This window comes from Gallinula chloropus, assembly GCF_964237585.1.
Source record: "Gallinula chloropus genome assembly, chromosome: Z".
In the NCBI taxonomy this organism is placed as follows: domain Eukaryota; kingdom Metazoa; phylum Chordata; class Aves; order Gruiformes; family Rallidae; genus Gallinula; species Gallinula chloropus.
The window spans coordinates 50,673,258-50,691,328 of NC_140089.1; positions in this window are offsets into that span (position 1 = coordinate 50,673,258).

The following is an 18,071-nucleotide window of genomic DNA, read 5'->3' on the forward strand; positions in this document are numbered from 1 at the left end:
GCTTTTCAAGCTATTAAGGGCCAGTCTAACTCTTTTAACACAATGGATGGCTTGAAATCACATTTCTTGCTTGATTAATGTTCACATAACACACTCAGAACTGATTGTCCCTCTGTTTGGCTGTTACATACTTTCAAAGTATTTAATCTGTGATCCACTAGTTGCCAAGGAGCAGAAAAAACTGAAACCTATTATTTCATCGATGTGCTTGCTTGTATTACCTATGTAAGCTTAACAGTGGTCTTAAAGGAGAGGTACTAAAAGCTCAGAAAAGCCTATGAAACATAAACTGTTTGCAAGATTTGTCACATTTTAAAAAGTAACAGCAAAACATCTCAAGTAACATTATATAATCTTTGCATGCAGAAAGTGGTACAACAGTATAATGATTAATTCCTATTGACGGTGCTGCAGATCTTCCTTTAGAGGAATGATTGTCTAAGAAGTGGGAGGATGGAAAGACCTTTCATTAACTAAATACGTGACAACAATTAAAGCCCCTCTGATTTAGACTTGAAAATCATCAGAAGATTACTATTTAATTTCTAACATGTTATTACTAACTACTTTTAGAAGGAAAAAAAGGAAGACCTGTAGAGCTACAGGCTGTCAGTCTCCCCTCTGTGCCTGTCAAGATCATGGAGCATATCCTTCTGGAAACTGCACAGGCACATGGAAAATTAGGAGGTGATTTGTGACAGCAAATATGGATTCACAAAGGGCAAAGCATGACTATCAAAGTTGGTGGCATTCTGTGCTGGGGTTACAGCACTGGTGGATAAAGAGTGACAGATGTCATCTACCTGGAATTGTGCAAAGCATTTGACACTATCTTCCAGGACACCCTTGTCTCTATTAAAGACACAGGGAATTAATAGATGGACCTTCTTAGTGGAGAAGGAATTGCTTGGATGCTTGTACTCAAATTGTTGTGGTCAATGACTCAATGTCCAAGTGATAAATGGCATTGCATAGGGGTTGGTAGTGGGACTGGTGCTGTTTAACATCTTTTTAGGAGACATGGACAGTGGGATGATGACACCAATTTGTGTCGACCTGCTGGAGGGAAGGGATGCCATCCAGATGGACCTTGTCAAGCTGGAGAGATGGGCCCATGCAAACTACATGAAGTACATCAAGGCCAAGTACAAGTTTCCGTACATGGGTCAGTGCAATCCCAAGCTCAACTACAGGCAGGGTGAAGAATGGAATGAGAGCAGACTGAGAAGGATTTAGGGATGTTGATGGATTAAAAATTCAACATGAGTTCCCACTGTGTGCTTCCAGCCCAGGAAGCCAGCTGTGTCCAGGTTTGCATCAAAACAGCATGACCAGCAGGTCGAACGGGGTGATTCTGACCCTCTACTCTGCTCTTTTGAGTTCCCACCTGGAGTACTGTGGTCCAGCTCTGGGGTCCTCAGTGCAAAAAAGACATGGACCTGTTGAGAGAGTACAGAGGAGGGCCACAAAGATTATCAGAGGGATGGAGCACCTCTCCTGTGAGGACAGGATGAGAGCATTGGGCTTGTTCAGTCTGGAGAAGTCTCAGGGGAGACTTCATTGCAGCCTTCCATTGCCTGAAAGGGGACCTTAAAGGAAAGCTGGAGAGTGACTGTTTATCAGAAAGTGTAGTGATAGGGTAAGGGATAACGGCTTTAAACTGAATGATGTTAGGTTTAGATTGCTTATGAAGAAGAAACACTTCCCTGTGAAGATGGTGAAGCACTTGCACAGGTTGGCTAGGGAAGGTGTGGCTGCCCCCTGCCTGGCAGTGTTCAAGTCCAGGGTGGATGGGGCTTTGGGTAACCTGGCCTAGTATCCCTGCCATGGATGGCTGGATGTTTGGAATTATATAACCTTTGAGGTCCCTTCCCACCCAAACTATTCTGTAATGATGAAGATTTTGGTGAAAGTTAATAGAAGTTCTATTTGGGGTGAAGATTCTGCAGTTGCCTTGCACAGTGCATGTGCATAATTTACTTTTGTCAAAGGCATCTCAGAGCAGAATATGGCTAGTTTCTTTACAGTCCACCAATGGGTTGAGTAGCCTAAAACATTTCCTGCAGAAAAGACAAAAAAGAGAATCAAAATACTCTGAAATCAATTCTGAGTCACTAGAAAGGAATGAAATCTATTCAAACCTGTTTACCCAGTTCACAACATTTTTCTCATGGCTGGGTTCAGGTGTAATCAGATAGATTTGCAATCCCTAATTTAGAGAGGTTATTTTCTCACTATTGCCCTGAATACTAAACAGAAAAAAGGTAAAAGAAGTCAAAAGGCTAGTTATGGCATTATTCCCCTGAAAACAAGGGTGGAAGGGGTGGGGGAGAGGAGGTAGTGTGGTGGGAGACAGGGAGTCATTTGACATTCTTTTCCTATTTGTATTTGCCTGTTTTGGAACATACATATGGAAAATTGTATCGGAAAATCAAATAAATAAAAGAAAACAGAAGATCATATTATGGTCTAATGCTGGAATAAATTGTGTTTAAGACACTTTTCAGTCATTATATCAAAGCAAAACCCACAAAGGCTGTTTAAAATGAGCTGATCATTATCTTAGCACATTTGCTGATGCAAAATTGACAAGGCTGTCATTATTCTCCAAGAGTTTAGTTACAAATACAAGCATATCTGCACCTCTGGCTCTTCCTTGGGATAGAGAATGTCTAGTTTGCAGACTTTGGCAATGTTCAATGTAGCTGCAAAGACTTTTCTTTCAAGGATGTTGCAATAGGGTGAGGTTTCTATAATCATGTGGGTTTGATGAAAGTTTATGTGTTGGCTCTTTTACAAAGAGACTTGTTATCCATATCCGTATGTTATTCATATATGTCCATATTGAAATTGCTTTTTTGTTTCTGGGTATTTATGTGAAACAGTTGAAATGTAGTTGGTTCCATTCTCTTTCCCTGGAAGAGAATGGAGGACATTTGAACTGTTGTGTTGCAGTGCTGCAGACACTCAAGGGAAGTAGTTCATTCTGAAGAGAGAAAAAAAAAAAAAAGCAAAAAAAAAAGGAAAAAAGCACAAACAAACAAAAAAGGACAGTTATTTCTGAGTTGAAATTGTGTCCAAGCACAACTTTTTTCATATTGCTATTTGTTGAAAACTATCTTGAAGTCTTGCAGGACTTGCAGGTTTAACAGAAGCATGCTGGAAGAGTAAACTCGAAACTCAAAGATGTATTCACCCAAGTTACTGCCCTTCTGGCAGTTCCCATTCTTTTGTAACAGCAATATTACATTTGTATTTTTTATGTTTGCATCACCCACTGGGTTCTTTTTATGGACTTACTCTAGCTCTTTGTGTTAAGTATGTGTTCCATCCCTCTATTAAGTTTTCTAGCCCTCCTTTGGAGACAGTCCAATGGGTTAATGTATTTCTTGTACTGAGATGAGTGGGTTGAAATATTATTTGCTTTGTTATTAGACAATTTTTTTTTAAAGAAAAAGCCAAACACTTTGGGGAAAGTATCCTTAGTTGTTCCTGTTCCAATTCTGTGAATTGGATCCGTTTGTATACCAGGTAAGATAAACGTGTTCCAGTTTGTGGCAGAATGAATTGGTCCCTTTGGGACCAAAGAAGTGGAGCAGGTGCTTTAAGAGGATGCAGCCTTCATCCCTTGCTCTGTTTCCATATTATATGTAAACTGAGGTGCCCAAATTTCTACATCTGTATATGAGCAGTGACCAAACTACTAAGTCAAAGAATCACAGAATGTATTGGGTCGGAAGGGATCTTTAAAGGCCATCTAGTCTACCCCCTCTGCAGTAATGAAGGACATCTTCCCTAAATCAGGTTGCTCAGAACCTCATCAAGCTGGACCTTGAATATCTCCAGGGATGGGCCCTCCACTTAATCCTCTTGCCAACTTGTTCCAGTGATCTACCACTCCCATATTGAAGAAGCTTTTCCTAATATCCAACTTAAATCTACCCTTTTCTTGCTTCAAACCACTACCCCTCTTCCTATTGCTACATGCCCTCATGAACAATTCTTCCCCAGCTTTCTTATAGGCAGCTTTTGGAAGGGCGCTATAAGGTCCCTCTGGAGCCTCCTCTTCTCCAAAGTGAACAATCCCGACTCTCTCAGCCTGTCTTCATAGGGGAGGTGCTCCACCCCTTTGATCATTTTTGTGGCCCTCTTCTGGACGCACTCCTTTTATAAAAGAACTGGCTAGGATAGCTCCCTTCAACACTGTAACCTTTTACCAGTTTAACTCATTCAGGCCTGTGGCATGTCTATTATTTAATTCAAGTCTTTTTCTAATCTCCAGGGCTGCAGAGATCAGATAAGAATGTCTCCTTTTTCTACTGCCTGATCTGCCCTTAAAAGTCAAGGGAAATCAAAAGAATATTGTGTTTTGGCTTTTTTTTTGAATAGGTAGTCAATTTTGGGGGCCCACTCTTCTAGAATAGGAGTCTTGATATGGAATTGTAAGATGCTTTGATGGAGTAAGGCTCTGTTTGGTCACCAGACTCTCTAGGGGCTGCTAGCTTTTGAACGCAAGACCACTCATGTAAACATCTAAACAAGAGCTTCAAAACACCGAGTCTTGCTATCACCAAACACCAGATTTCCTTTGTCTCGGAAGAAATCATAGCTAGAAAGGCTGACACAAAGCACCATTGAATACAGAGTTGGATTCTGGCTATGCAAAACACAGCTTTGGCATAGAACATTTGTGGGACATAAGGTTGCCCAGGGCCCCATTCCACCTGACCTTGAACACCTCCAGGCACAGGGCATCCACCATCTCTCTGGGCAGCCCATTCCACTGCCTAACCACTCTCTCTGTAAAAAACTTCCCCCTAATATCTGATCTAAACCTTCCTTCCTTTAATTTTAATGCATTCCCCCTCATCCTGCCATTGTCTACCCTTTTAAAAAGTCGATTCCCCTCCTGTTTGTATGTTCCCTTCAGGTACTGGAAGGCTGCAATGAGGTCCCCATTCTCCAGACTGAACAAGCCCAGCTCCCCCAGCCTCTCTTCGTAGGGGAGGTGCTCCATCCCTCTAATCATCTTTGTGGCCTCCTCTGAACCCTCTCCAGCAGTTCTACATCTTTCTTGTATTGAGGGACCCAGACCTGGACACAGGACTATGGCCACTTAAAATTATCTGTTGGTATGTGTTACAAAAAGAACAACCTAGGTACAGGGCATTTCCCTGGCTTTTCCAAATGCCCCCTTTAATAGTCCTTCAGTTACTTAAAAATAAAAATATATTAGAAATGTAGGAGAAGATTGCTTGTTGAAAATGTTTCTTTTCTTGCAATTCCCCTCCTCTCTCAACCCTGATTGCTATAAGATGAAATACATGACATTTTATAAGATTAAAAGCATTTTCACACTACTATACTTTTTGACAAAAAGCTGTATGACATAGCAGTCAAAGGTCCATATTTTTAAAATGCTTAACTCAGAGGAAGATACTTCTATACCCTGTGGAAAAGTATTCACTTGAGACTCCTAAAGGAAGGGGACTCATTGCCTCCATTCGCTCCACACTAAAAATCAGTTACAGGGATGTCATGGCTTAGTGGTTGCAGTGGCGTAGGGCTGATGGTTGGACATCTTTTCCAACCTTGATGATTCTATGGTTTAACTGCAGCTGGCAGCTAAACCCCATACAGCCGCTTGCCCAGTCCCCACCCCCAGCAGCATGGAGGAGAGAATCAGAAGAGTAACAGTGAGAAATCTCATGGGTTGAGATAAAGACACTAGGTACAGCAAAAGCCACATGTGCATGCAAAGCAAGGGAAGGAATCAATCTTCCCATGGGCAGGAAAGTGTTGAGCCATTTCCAGGAAAGCAGGGCTCCTTCAAATATAATGATTACTTGGGAAGACAAACAAACAAAAATCAATTCATTAATAGCCCACCTTCTGAGAGACTCAGTAGTAGATGAAGAAGTAGACACTAGTGTAGACACATTAGCATAGGCTCTACTGAACCTCAATTTCTACTGTGTGCCCCCCTGAGAAATTTAAGTGTGGTAGCCCTCAGTTTTCTATAAATCTGCTTGGATATTTTATTCGGTTTAATAATTTTAATAACTGGTGTTTGCCTTGAGCCACACTGCTGAGACAAATAAATACTTAGATAGAATTTCATTTTTAGAGATTTTGAGGAAACAGAGGGGGCCAGATACAGGAGCAGATAATCTCCTGGTCATCACTTGAAGAAAATACACTTAAAAAACCCTGAACAACTCTATTAGCTTTCAGAGAATCTACTCAGAACAGTAGTGACACATGGCACACAGTGTGGCTTTGCTGGCCCAGTGTAAATTAGGTCTTATGGGCTTAGAAATGGGCTTGCTTTCCATCCAACTGCCATGTGAACCTGTGAGAAGGATTTGCAACAGGACAGATCCAGCTCCAGTGCAGATAAATCTGGAGACAGCAATGACCTCTTTCAAATTCAGGGTGTTTTTTTGTTCCCATCATGTTTATTTCCACCAGTTTTTGACTATGCAGTGCACTATGGTGAACTTCCCTAATGTAACCCTGTCTTTTCTCTGATTCTATCCATCACATACTTGCAGTCTTATTTCTTGCTTTAATTTCATTATAATATAGAATGAGTTTTCTATAGCTCCTTAAGAAACAAAGCATGGATACACTCGGGGTTTTTATTTTCCCTGTAAAAGTGAGTTATCATTTCGAGTTATACACAACTCATTATAGTATCATTAATAGATTTACCATACATAATGAAGTGAACTGAGGATTAAATGTGGCAATAAATATGATGAGTGGCAATAAGAGAAGTGGACGACTTGAGAAGAAAACTATCACAATTTTAAAAGTCTATTAAATGTTTTCTAATGTTCTGAGTCAGTTCAACACTAAGATATTAAATTCATTTTCTCAAATGGGGAAGATCTTAACTTTCAAGGGTAATGTTGATGCCTCTGATATTCAGAGCACGTTATAACCTAACAACATGCATTTATAAATAAAGCTGCAGAGATTCTCTCTGGGATTGAATCTTCAAATGCAAAGAGTTATGTATGAGAAATGAGATTGCAAAGCTCTGTTCTCCATTTGCCATTTTGCTCCCTGCCTTCCACCCCATCATCCCTACGTCTTTCGTACACTCACCAAGTTTCTGGCTTCATCATCCTAATGGTAAACTCCAGACCAACAATAGCACAGTGTCTATGATTAAAGATGGCAAGTGACAGCACATATAATTACTGGGTGCATTATTAACAAATACTTAAATCCTTAATGTATCAATTAATTTTATTTGCCTGTATAAATTGTACACGATTGCTATTAACTCTTACAGTGAAGCCTAGAGATCATTAGTGTTTATGTAGGACCTCCAGCAGAGGTCTACTAGTACTCATTTCCATTTGCCTTCAATTAGTTTTGCATTTAATATTCATACATTTCTGGCGTTGGCCAGCAAAGAATGAAGATTAGGTCTGAGATTGAGAAGTGATTTTGATCCTCAGAGAGGACTAAAGAGTCAAGCAGCAAAATTATTTCATTGTTACCTTTGTGAAGAGAAAAAGGCAGACTTGAGGCGACTCAAGACTAACTTAATTTTTTTCTCCAATAGCATATTTGTCACAGACAGTGCATGGCCTTAACTATCACTGAATAGAAACCAAGGAAAGGTCCTGAAGGTACAGTCTGTACTATTGATTCATGGTGAAGTCTGGAAAAGTGTAGAAGTGCTGCCACTTTTCTACTGTTCACTGTTTAGGGTCCAGCAGCTTTGCATATAGAGGAAAGACCTATATCATAGGCAAGACCTGGATCCTATATTTAGGGTGACACTGACAGCCAAAGCAGATACTGTTTCGAAGATTATGTGTACCTGAGCTAACATTAATCTGGCAAGGATGTTTACCACAGTAGGGAAACTGAGGCATCATAGACTGCAGCACTGGCTGCACAGGTGTACAGACAACAGGCCTCTGGAAATTTACCAGGTGGGTTTGGTATATGAAGTTCATCCTGCTTTTCTGCCCGATGCACATCATGCAGTTACCTGTCTGACTTCAAAATAAACATGGTGGGTAGCTGGTGACCTCCCTGTTACTGAATTCATGACAACTTTTGTGCCAGTAGGAGCATTCCCTGTTTAGCTTGGAGTCTAGTATTTGAACAATACTGTATATAGTTAACACATTGTCAATATGACCCACCCGTACTGCTGAAAAGCAATAGCTTTTCAGGTACTGTTCAGTGAGCCATTTTTTCCCTGTTTGTGTATAGCATCAAGTGTAATTAGAACACATGGCAAGAGAAGAAACCCTGCAGGCTCATTCACTGTTATCTTCCTACCCATCTGCTTCAGGAGCTGGACGTCCTGCCTTTGTTGCTTACAAATTATTTAGTCCAGCTATTTCATTTAAGAGTGAGATGGAAAGGGAAGGGAAGATTTTAAAGGGCATAGCCAAATATTTTCCATTCCTGGGATTGTATTGAACAGGTTGGGTGGAGACCTTCTGAAAGCTCCAACAGCTAAATTAGGGACAGGAAGAACAGCAGGGTTTTTTCTTTTTTCTTTTTAAGAAAACTTTAATTTAATTCCATGGCTGAAGAAAATACTGGAAAGTAGACCTGCATGGAGACCTGAGTATACTATTGGGAGCAGCAAGCATGAACTGATCGCAAAGAAAAGACCATCCAAATTCACTGTTTTAAAGGCTGCTGACCAATTTGAAGATTAAAATGACGATGTTTTCATGCTTGGAATAGGACAATGCTGCTTGTACCTGGGAGTCCTGCTAAGTATTTCCATTCCTATGGTCTAAATCCCAGATCTATCCTCTTTTCCAGTAAGTATTTGGGAATCACTTTTCTGTGGTTCTCTTATTTTTCCCTATCTCATAAAACCATGGAATAAAAGCATGGTACCACTTCCAATTTATCACCATTTTAGTCAGTTTATGAAATAATTCATCCATCCATCCATCCTTCTGTCCACCAACTCACTCCTTCTACAAACTGGACTTGTTTGTAAATGGATATCTCTCTGTGTCTTTGTATATTGTCAAAAAGCACAAACAAACATTTTTACTGTAAAATTATGAGAATCCCAAAATGCACTTTCTCATTTCTATATATTCAGAAATTATATATAAATTTCAAAGATTTGTCAACTTATTTTTGGTTATTTTTTGACAAAAAAAGAACATTTTGATATGATAATAAAATTTGAAATTCAATATCAGAGCCCGCTGAATATACGTGCAGCATATACTTTGTCACTGTGGCAAGACAGAGACAACAATCTGAACTTTATTTTTCTACAGATGAGAGTTTTCTTGTAAGTAGTAGAACTTCTATTTTGCAGATGGAACTACTAAGTACACTTATTTTAAAAATATTTCTGATATAGACAATTTAATGGAATTTTTTCATCATTAAAAGAAAACAAAACACTTTTCCACAATTTTCTTACAAATTGGTAAAGTCAAAATAAAAATGTGAGATGAAGTTGATCACTTCTGACTTCATCTTATTCTCAATCATACGTCATATTGCTATTCCTTGGAGGAAGACAGTAATTTCTGCCAGGAGTGGTACCTAGCACTGAGTCTGAGGCAATGGTCATGACTTTAGTTCCCCTACTTGAACAGTTTACTGAAATGGTGGTACCTGGGAGAAAAAGTAGGACAGAAGGAGTTCAGTTAAATGGGAAGAAACATATTTTTCTGCCCAGTTAAATCAGTGAAAATGTCAAGAACCAGGAATTTGATAAAAACTCATGGAACCTGTAAGTTTGGTTCACTAATGCTCCTTTAGCTGCAAAATCTGCAACAGGAAACTGGTCCTTGGAAAATAAAGCTATGTTACATTCACATTAGAAATTAGGTTCCTGTTTTTAAGGTGAAGGGTAATTAACTGTTACAGTAACTTCATCAAAGATATGACAGCATCTGTATATTATCTTATATTTTGATGTCTTTAATGAAGTCTGGTTATCCAACCATAGGAAAATTTACTGTGGCACGGTGAAATATATGAGGGAATCACAAATTCTTAGATCACCTGTGTGGGTCCATGTTGAAAAGGAAGGCAATCCAACACTGTGCAGAATAATGAAGGGCTGAGCTATGTACAAATTTTCATAAAAAATTAAAAAAATCTTTTTGTTATTCACAGAATCGTAGGGGTTGGAAGGCACCTCAAGAGATCATTGAGTCCAACCCCCCTGCCAAAGCAGCTCCCTAGGACAGGTTGCACCGAGAGGTGTCCAGACGGCTCTCGAATATTTCCAGAGATGGAGACTCCACAACTCCCCTGGGCAGCCTGTCCCAGGGCTCTGTCACCCTCACTGTGAAAAAGTTCTTACCCATATTGGTGTGGAACTTCCTGTGCTCCGCCTTTCAGCCATTGCCCCTTGTCCTGTCTCCACAGACCATTGAAAAGAGGCTGGCTATTTTCTTCTGTGTCCCACACTTCAGATCTCTACAAACATTAATCAGATACACTTGTAGTCTTCTTTTCTCAAGGCGGAACAGCCCCAGTTCATTCAGCCTTTCCTCACAGGGGAGATGCTCCAGTCCTTTAATCGTCTTTGTAGCCCTTGGGTGGACTCTTTCCGGGAGATCCCTGTCTGTTTTATACCAGGGAGCCCAGAACTGGACACAATACTCCAGGTGGGGCCTGAGCAGGGCAGAGGAGAGGGGGAGGATCACCCAGAGTGACCTGCTGACCACACTCCTCCTGATGCACCCCAGGATCCCATTGGCTATCTTAGCCACCAGGGCACACTGCTGGCTCATGGCCAACCTGTCATCAACCAGGACCCCCAGGTCCTTCTCCACAGAGCTCTACTCCAGCAGGTCATCCCCCAGCCTGGACTGATACAAACAGTTATTCCTTCCCAGGTGCAAGACGCTACACTTGCTTTTATTAAACCTCATATTATCCATGCATTATGTATTTTGCAAATATTAAATAAATAAAATTAAAATACATACATAATTTTAGGGTTTGTGGCTTGTCCCATTGCACTGATTCATACCTGACTTGAAACATCATGGTTGGATCATGAATAAGTCACGTCACTGGAATGGTCACTGTCCAAACATACATGGTCTTTCAATCCTGGCAATCTTAGGACAAAAAAATAAACTCTCTGAAAGAGTAGGGGTTATTTAAAATCTGCTGCATTGTCAGAGTGGAGAATATTCAGTCACAGGTTGAAAACAAAAGGAAAACACTGAAATGGCTACTAAAAACATGCCGCTTCACTATTTAAAGTCACAAGTACTGTTTCGTCCCTTAGTTTCTTCTAGGGCTTGGACCAGTTCTCCACATTGATTCACTGAACTATGAGGAACATGTACTTCCTGAACATGCTGTTAAATGATAGGTATCTTCTGAGTGAACTGCATCAGAAAGAGCTGTCTACAAGACAGATGGGAAACAAGGATTGAACTCATCCTCTGGCTGCCTGAATAGTTTGGTCTATGCTAACCTTGAAGATACCGATGAACACGACCATTGCCTGTGTTGCCCCATTTGATTACCCTGCAGAGAACTAAAAGCAACCTGGGATAGAAGACAGTCAGTCTTCTAAATCTCTTATTTAACTAGGGGAGGCAGTACATGGACCAGTGGCAAGAACCCTTAAATATCTCTTGGTCCAATTCTTTATTACCAGATTTTATTGCTAGGGCCTCATGAGGCACACAATACAGTATTTAATGAGTCACAGAGGCTGAAGAAAGTCCCGGGAGACTGAAAAGGTCCAGCATCCTACTTCTTTGTAAAAATGGAAATTGGGGAGTAACTTCAACTTGGGGAAAGAGTCTTAGGCAAATTTTTAAGAATGCATTTACAAGCTCCCAAGAGCCTATTAAAAGGATAGAAAGTAGCTGATATGGATTTGTCAAGAACAAACCACATCAAACAAATATAATTTTCTCTTCTGATATCCTGTCTGGTCTTGTCAATTAGAAGAAAGTTGACTTTGCAATAGATACCAATTTTAATAATGTGTCTGGACCTGGTTGACCTGGACTTCTTTGGCAGACAACATTGAGATGAAAAGGCCTCTGGACAGTGGGAGAAATCACTGTGATTAATCCCATGCTATGATTTGAATTGCCCTCTGGACTGGGACTGTGTTTTTCTGCTGATTAGCAAATTCATTCTGTTTAAAGGGAACTAAGGCTCTAAAGTGTATCTAGCCAGGAACACTCCCAAGGTGAGGTAAGCAAAATCCATTGCAAGAGACCTATCTTGCCCTTGATAACTCTCTCAATAACAGGTAGAGCTAGCAGGTAGAGCTGCACCCATGTGCAGCCAGACAGAGCTGACTCTTCCATCTCTGGACAGTGAAATTTTTACAGGGAGAGAGAAAGCCATGGTGAGGTCTGTTTAGGACACATTTTATGAGAATATGGGAGAGAGCTTGAGTTGAGATTAACTATGTTTCCCTGGTAAATAGAGCTTTCCTTTCCCAGGATGATTTTTGTCTGCTATCATGTAGGAAAGCCTCATAGGAGTCACTTTACAAGTCCAAATCTGAAAAATGACTGGCAGATTAAGTGAAACTCTCTGGTTACTGTTGGATGATGTGCATGTTAAGCCAATGGCAGCAGTAAGCTGTAATGTACCCAGAAACAAGCTTAATAGTGAAAGTCTGCATTCTTTCAAATTCCATCCCTTGTGTGCTGCTACATATTTAGCCTTTATCCAGGATGAGCTCAGCCTTCCAGTACAGGAATGGAGCTGCAGAAGGACTATTCATTATCATGAACTATTCTTGCACTGAAGAGCTTTCAAAAGGAGTCAGTAAACTACATAGTTTCAGAAGCACCTGAAGACTCATGTGTGCTGCAGGTTCCATTAAGGAAGATATTGCCATAAAACGGCAGATTAAGTCCAGTTGGAAGTCAGATTCTTCCATGTCTACCAGGCTGCCCATTGCCCAAGTATTACTCTCTCTAAGACACTAACATGAGATGTACCTAACTTTAACTTGCTATGTGGCTTACATTCAATTTTTGATTAAGTTATACTTCTTCTTGTTTCTCCTATGTATTTTACACATGCCTGAAGTAGTACCTCAATGATTATGGGCAATGCAGTAATTAGGTTGCTTGGTTTGAATATTGTGGTCTTTTGTCTATTGCTAGTAGCATAAGAAATGCTTGAGCACCCCACTCTCCAGGTTTTCCCTCCTGTTGCAAGGCTTGTGGAAATCTGGTGTTTGTGCCACTGGCAGTGGGTGAAGATTAGGTTGTCAAGGAAGCTTTTATTTTTGCTGCATCAAATCTGAAGAGTCTTCTCTACTATAAAGCTCGGGAGACAGAGACTGTAGTTGCTAGCTTTGAGGCTAGAAACAGTACTACTTTATTATTCTGTCTTTTGTTGGGTTTTTTTTATCCTTCAGTTGAGTCTATCATGAAACAAAACCAAAGCTGCTCAGAATGCAGCATCTCATAGTACAGCAGACACTGGCATGTTATTAAGGTAACACAAATGTGGAGGTTGCCTCTTCTGCTAAACTCATGCTTGGCATCAGTGAATTCTACCCTGTCTCATCTATTTGAACTGCAGACACTTCAGGGAAGGGATTCTTTCTCACTGTGTACCTTCTTGGTGCCTTATCAGAGACATTTTTCTTTCCATGCTGCCATAATATCAATAGGAGAATAATGCATAGCCTCAGGTTTCATGGTTACTGATATGGGGATTCAGATTTTATGGATTAGTTCTGCCTTCAGTTATCACCTCATTTCCTCAGAAAATCTTTTAGAGAAAGCCCCAAAAATCTAAGTTGCTTATAGGTTACCACACATTGTTTTTTTTTTTTTTTTTCCCTGGTAGAGATGCTGATACTCATTTTTCCTGAGAGGGGAAGGCACTGTACCCAGCTGATGAAACTGTGTCTGTTGCCTGGCCTTTTGTCAGTGAAATAGAGCATGTTGAGGCACCATTTCTAGGACTGTGAGGCACACACTGGCATGATGACCCTTAGCTTGCTTCAAGATTAAATTTTTTTCCCAGTCACTGAAAAATAATCATTATCATTTGACATTAACCTGTGTGCCAGAAACAAAAAAGCCCTAGAAATACACTTGGAAATTAGATTTGTACTAAATTTTAGGGTCTTCATTGTAATTGTACATGTGTTTGTTATGCCTGATGATTCTCATAGAAAATGAAGGAGACCGGATGCTGCAGCATTACGTTACCGTCACCCAAGTGCAGTCACTAGAAAGAAAAGAAAGAGAAGCTATTAGCCACCTCATAATTTTAATGAAATAATTTCTGAAGGTGTGAAACTGTCAAACAAATCCAATCCTCTGAATAAAACATGAGTGGAGTTGTAGCTGTTATTATTCAGATACAGTAGGTAGTTGCAGTCTCTTTAGCATTGTCTTTGCAGGAATAAGACAACTTTTGTGGGGTGAATTGCTAAGTACACCTCCTGAGCTGTGTTGGTAACACATTATGTAGATTCTCTACAACTTGCTTCCAAGGATCTTCCTGGGATTAATAATTCTCCCACAGTGGTCAGTGAAGGTCTGGTAAGAATGGTGTTAGTGGTACAAATCTGATTCTGGAAGCAATACAGAATAACCAGCACTTGGTATTATTTATTAAAATAATAGGCTTTTAGAGGTCTCCAGTGCACAAAGCTTGACAATGAAACATACAGCTTTCAAGACTCAAACCAGAAAGAAGTGAGAGTCAAAAAGCAAAACCTCCTGTTATTTTAAAATATTTACTTTTAAGCTAAACTTATGTATAAAAATTATTATAGGTGAGTCCAAAATTAAATAATTTATAATGTAATAACACAGAGTGTTAGATCTTTATTTGTAATTGCAAGAACACAAACATCTTTTATTTCTTTTCTTTCTCTTTTCCACTGGAAGCTGATTTTTCATCTTAATAATTCCTTATGATAGCTGATCCTGTTATTAGTAATATTTTCTTAGTAATGGAATCTGCTACTTCTGGGACTAAGACTTTTTAGTGCAGCTGTAGTTATGAAGACCCTGCAGAGCTGGGTGTGACATCCTGGTCAGACACATAGGAAGGCTGCAATACTTACAGAAGAAAACAGAGAGTTACATTTCACAACAGATGCTGGTGACTGTAGGATTATTTCATTTTACTCCGGACATAGAGCCTGCAAACATTCTCAAACCTAGAGATAAAAGCATGAGAACTGTGAGTGGCTGAGATTGACAAAGCTTGTGTAGAACTTCGAAATCAGAGAAGCAACTATTTGTATTTAAACAAATTAAATTATATTCCATACCAAGGAGACATGATAGGAAAAATGGTAATGACAATATTCAGCAGAAATTCAGCATCTCAAAGACTAGGAAATTGCAAACAAGTGGGCTGAAATGGAGTGTTGCCTTTATCAACTCCTACTAACATGAGAAGCTTTTAGAGCTCCTGCCAGGATCTTCCCTCCTTTCTGGTGCATTTTGGCTGGTTTGTATTCTTCCTTCAGTCCTCAATTGCCGTGTGCAGCTACAGAACATCAAGGAGAAAGGGCTCACTGTTTGTACTTTCACTTTGTATGTCAAGCCTGATCCTTTATTTTTCCTCCAGTCAGCTCTGTCATGCTGGCCTAATTTTGGAGTTCTGTGAAATATTCTATATAGGATTTTAAATTCACATAGAAAGTTCCGGTTTGTACAAAAATAATCCATCAGCTCAGTCTTGCTGATGTGTTTCTGGGCAGCGAAGCATAAGACTCCTGTTCTTTCTCCTTTCCTGTGGTTCTGTGAGGCTCTCTTTTACCAAATATGTAAGGAAATGCTTATTCCAGCTCTTGCAATTCCTTATCATAGCTGATACTGTTAAAGGTACTATTTTCCTAGTAATGGAGTCTGCTACTTCTGGGACTAAGACTTCTTAGTGCAGCTGTAGTTATGAAGACTCTGCAGAGCCTGTAACATCCTGCTCAGACACATAGGAAGGCTGCAATACTTACAGAAGAAAACAGAGTTACATTTCACAACAGACGCTGGGGACTGTAGGATTATTTCTGTTTTCCTCTCAGGTAATGTTTCAAGGTTCCTGTCCTTCCCTCCTTTGTCCATGCTGTGCAAAGTGGAGCAAACACTGTGGTTCGCTGGGGTTTGTCCACCCTTTGCTGCAGCATGGCCAAGCAAGGACTGCTGTGAAGAGAAAGTATTTCCTCACTAATAATGTAAGGAAAGATAACTGTCTTACAAGTCACATTACTGTCCCAGAAAAGTACTCGCTTGTCATCTTTTTAAAAAAACAAAAAACAAAACCACCACATAATAAACTAAAAGCCAATCAAATTCCATTTGCTGCCCTGTGTGGAAGAGTGGAAGAAGTCCCTTACTTGGCACCGCTTACAGCAGTCTGTCAGGAATCTGTAACTGCCTTTGGACATCTGGGGACACTAGACATGAGTGACTGCTTAGGACCCTTCCTAAAGTTTTGCATTATTTCTGGAAATAATACAGGCACAAAAGTGCATGTAGAGACAGGAGACTTGGGCAGGGATGAAAACACATCTTCAACCTCCCAGAGTTAATTTCTAAGTACCAGAAACCCACTGTGAACACTGTTGCTGTTCCTGTACAGATACAGGTGCCTGACTGATAACAGTTTTCTTGTGACAACACACTTGTCCTGAGTACAGCACACGATTTGCTTCAGCCAACCTGTGCCACAACATTCCCACATATATGCACACAAGTGAAACATTGGAAAAGGAGTGAGAGTCTTTGCTGATCCTTACCAGGTTCTTGAAGTATTTTGCTGAAAAAAAGTACAGTAGGAAGAACAGCCACCTTTGAAACAGAAACCCAAATTACATGAAACACAAACCTTTTAGGTCCTTCTCTCACTTATCCATCTATAACTCAATAAAGCAAATAAGCTGTATTGGTAGCATGCAATTTAGCTATTATTCAGGTAACAGCTGCTGGTAAAATGCATTAAAATGCATGCTACCTGGCAGGAACATAATCATGGAAGCTATACAAATTTGAATGTGTTTGCACAATGCACTGATTTCACCCTTAGGTGTACCCCACAACACTTTTCTTATAGATTAGAGCTTGATGTAAAATCATTTAGAGGAAATGAAAAGAATCATTTTGATCAGAGAATTCTGGATAGGTGTCTTTGTGTGTGTGGTGGCTCAGCGCCAACCAGTGTCTGAGCACCACACGCTGCTTTCTCATTCCTGGCAGAGAAACAGACTGAGCCTCAGCGGGCTGGGGGAAGGACAGTTTACTGACAAAATCACCATGAAAGGGGAGCAATAAGAGCCCACAGCAAATTTCACTTACACACGGTGATAACAGAGAGTACCTTACCAACCCAACAGTAACAGAGTACTGCACAACATGAGGACCAACCAAACACCCCAGCCACACTTGGACTACCCTAGAGGCACCCTAGAGCACCCCTCCATGACTAGCCCCTTTTATAGGGGAGTGATGTCAGGTGATGTGGAAAACAGCCTGGGAGTAACTCAGCTCACCTGTTTGGACTGCTTGGGCAGGTTAACTCTGGCCTGGTCAAAACCAGGGTAGCGTGTCACTGTCAATCAATAATTTCACTGTATAAATTTAGGATGTTTCATTAATATCTGTCAGAAAAAAGACGTAAAGAGCCTCTAGAGATTAGGATCCCAAGAGTAGGTAACAGTTTAAGAAGAGACAATAGATAAAACGACTGTGGGAATTGTTAGATCATTTGAAATCTTCCAGGGAGATACACTGTTGTATGTCTGCACATAACTGACTAGGCATAAAAATTTCCATTCACCTTCAGAAGAAATAATTATGTCACTGTGGTTTTGGGCTCTGCAGCAATGGTGCTAGTTTGTCTTCTGATTAATTTCTGATTCATTTACTTCTGATCCACAGCAATTGCTGTGGTAGCATCAATCCTTCAACTTTGGAAGCAGTGACCCAACCCTCCTCTAATCATAAACATAAAGATTTGTTGCCTCCATAATAAGGCTTACAGTTTCACTTTGTTTTCATTAAGATTTCTCTTGCACATGAAGGATGTTGCTAGTTAAGACTCCTGCTTCTTGCCCAAATCACAAAACATGTAGATGCAAC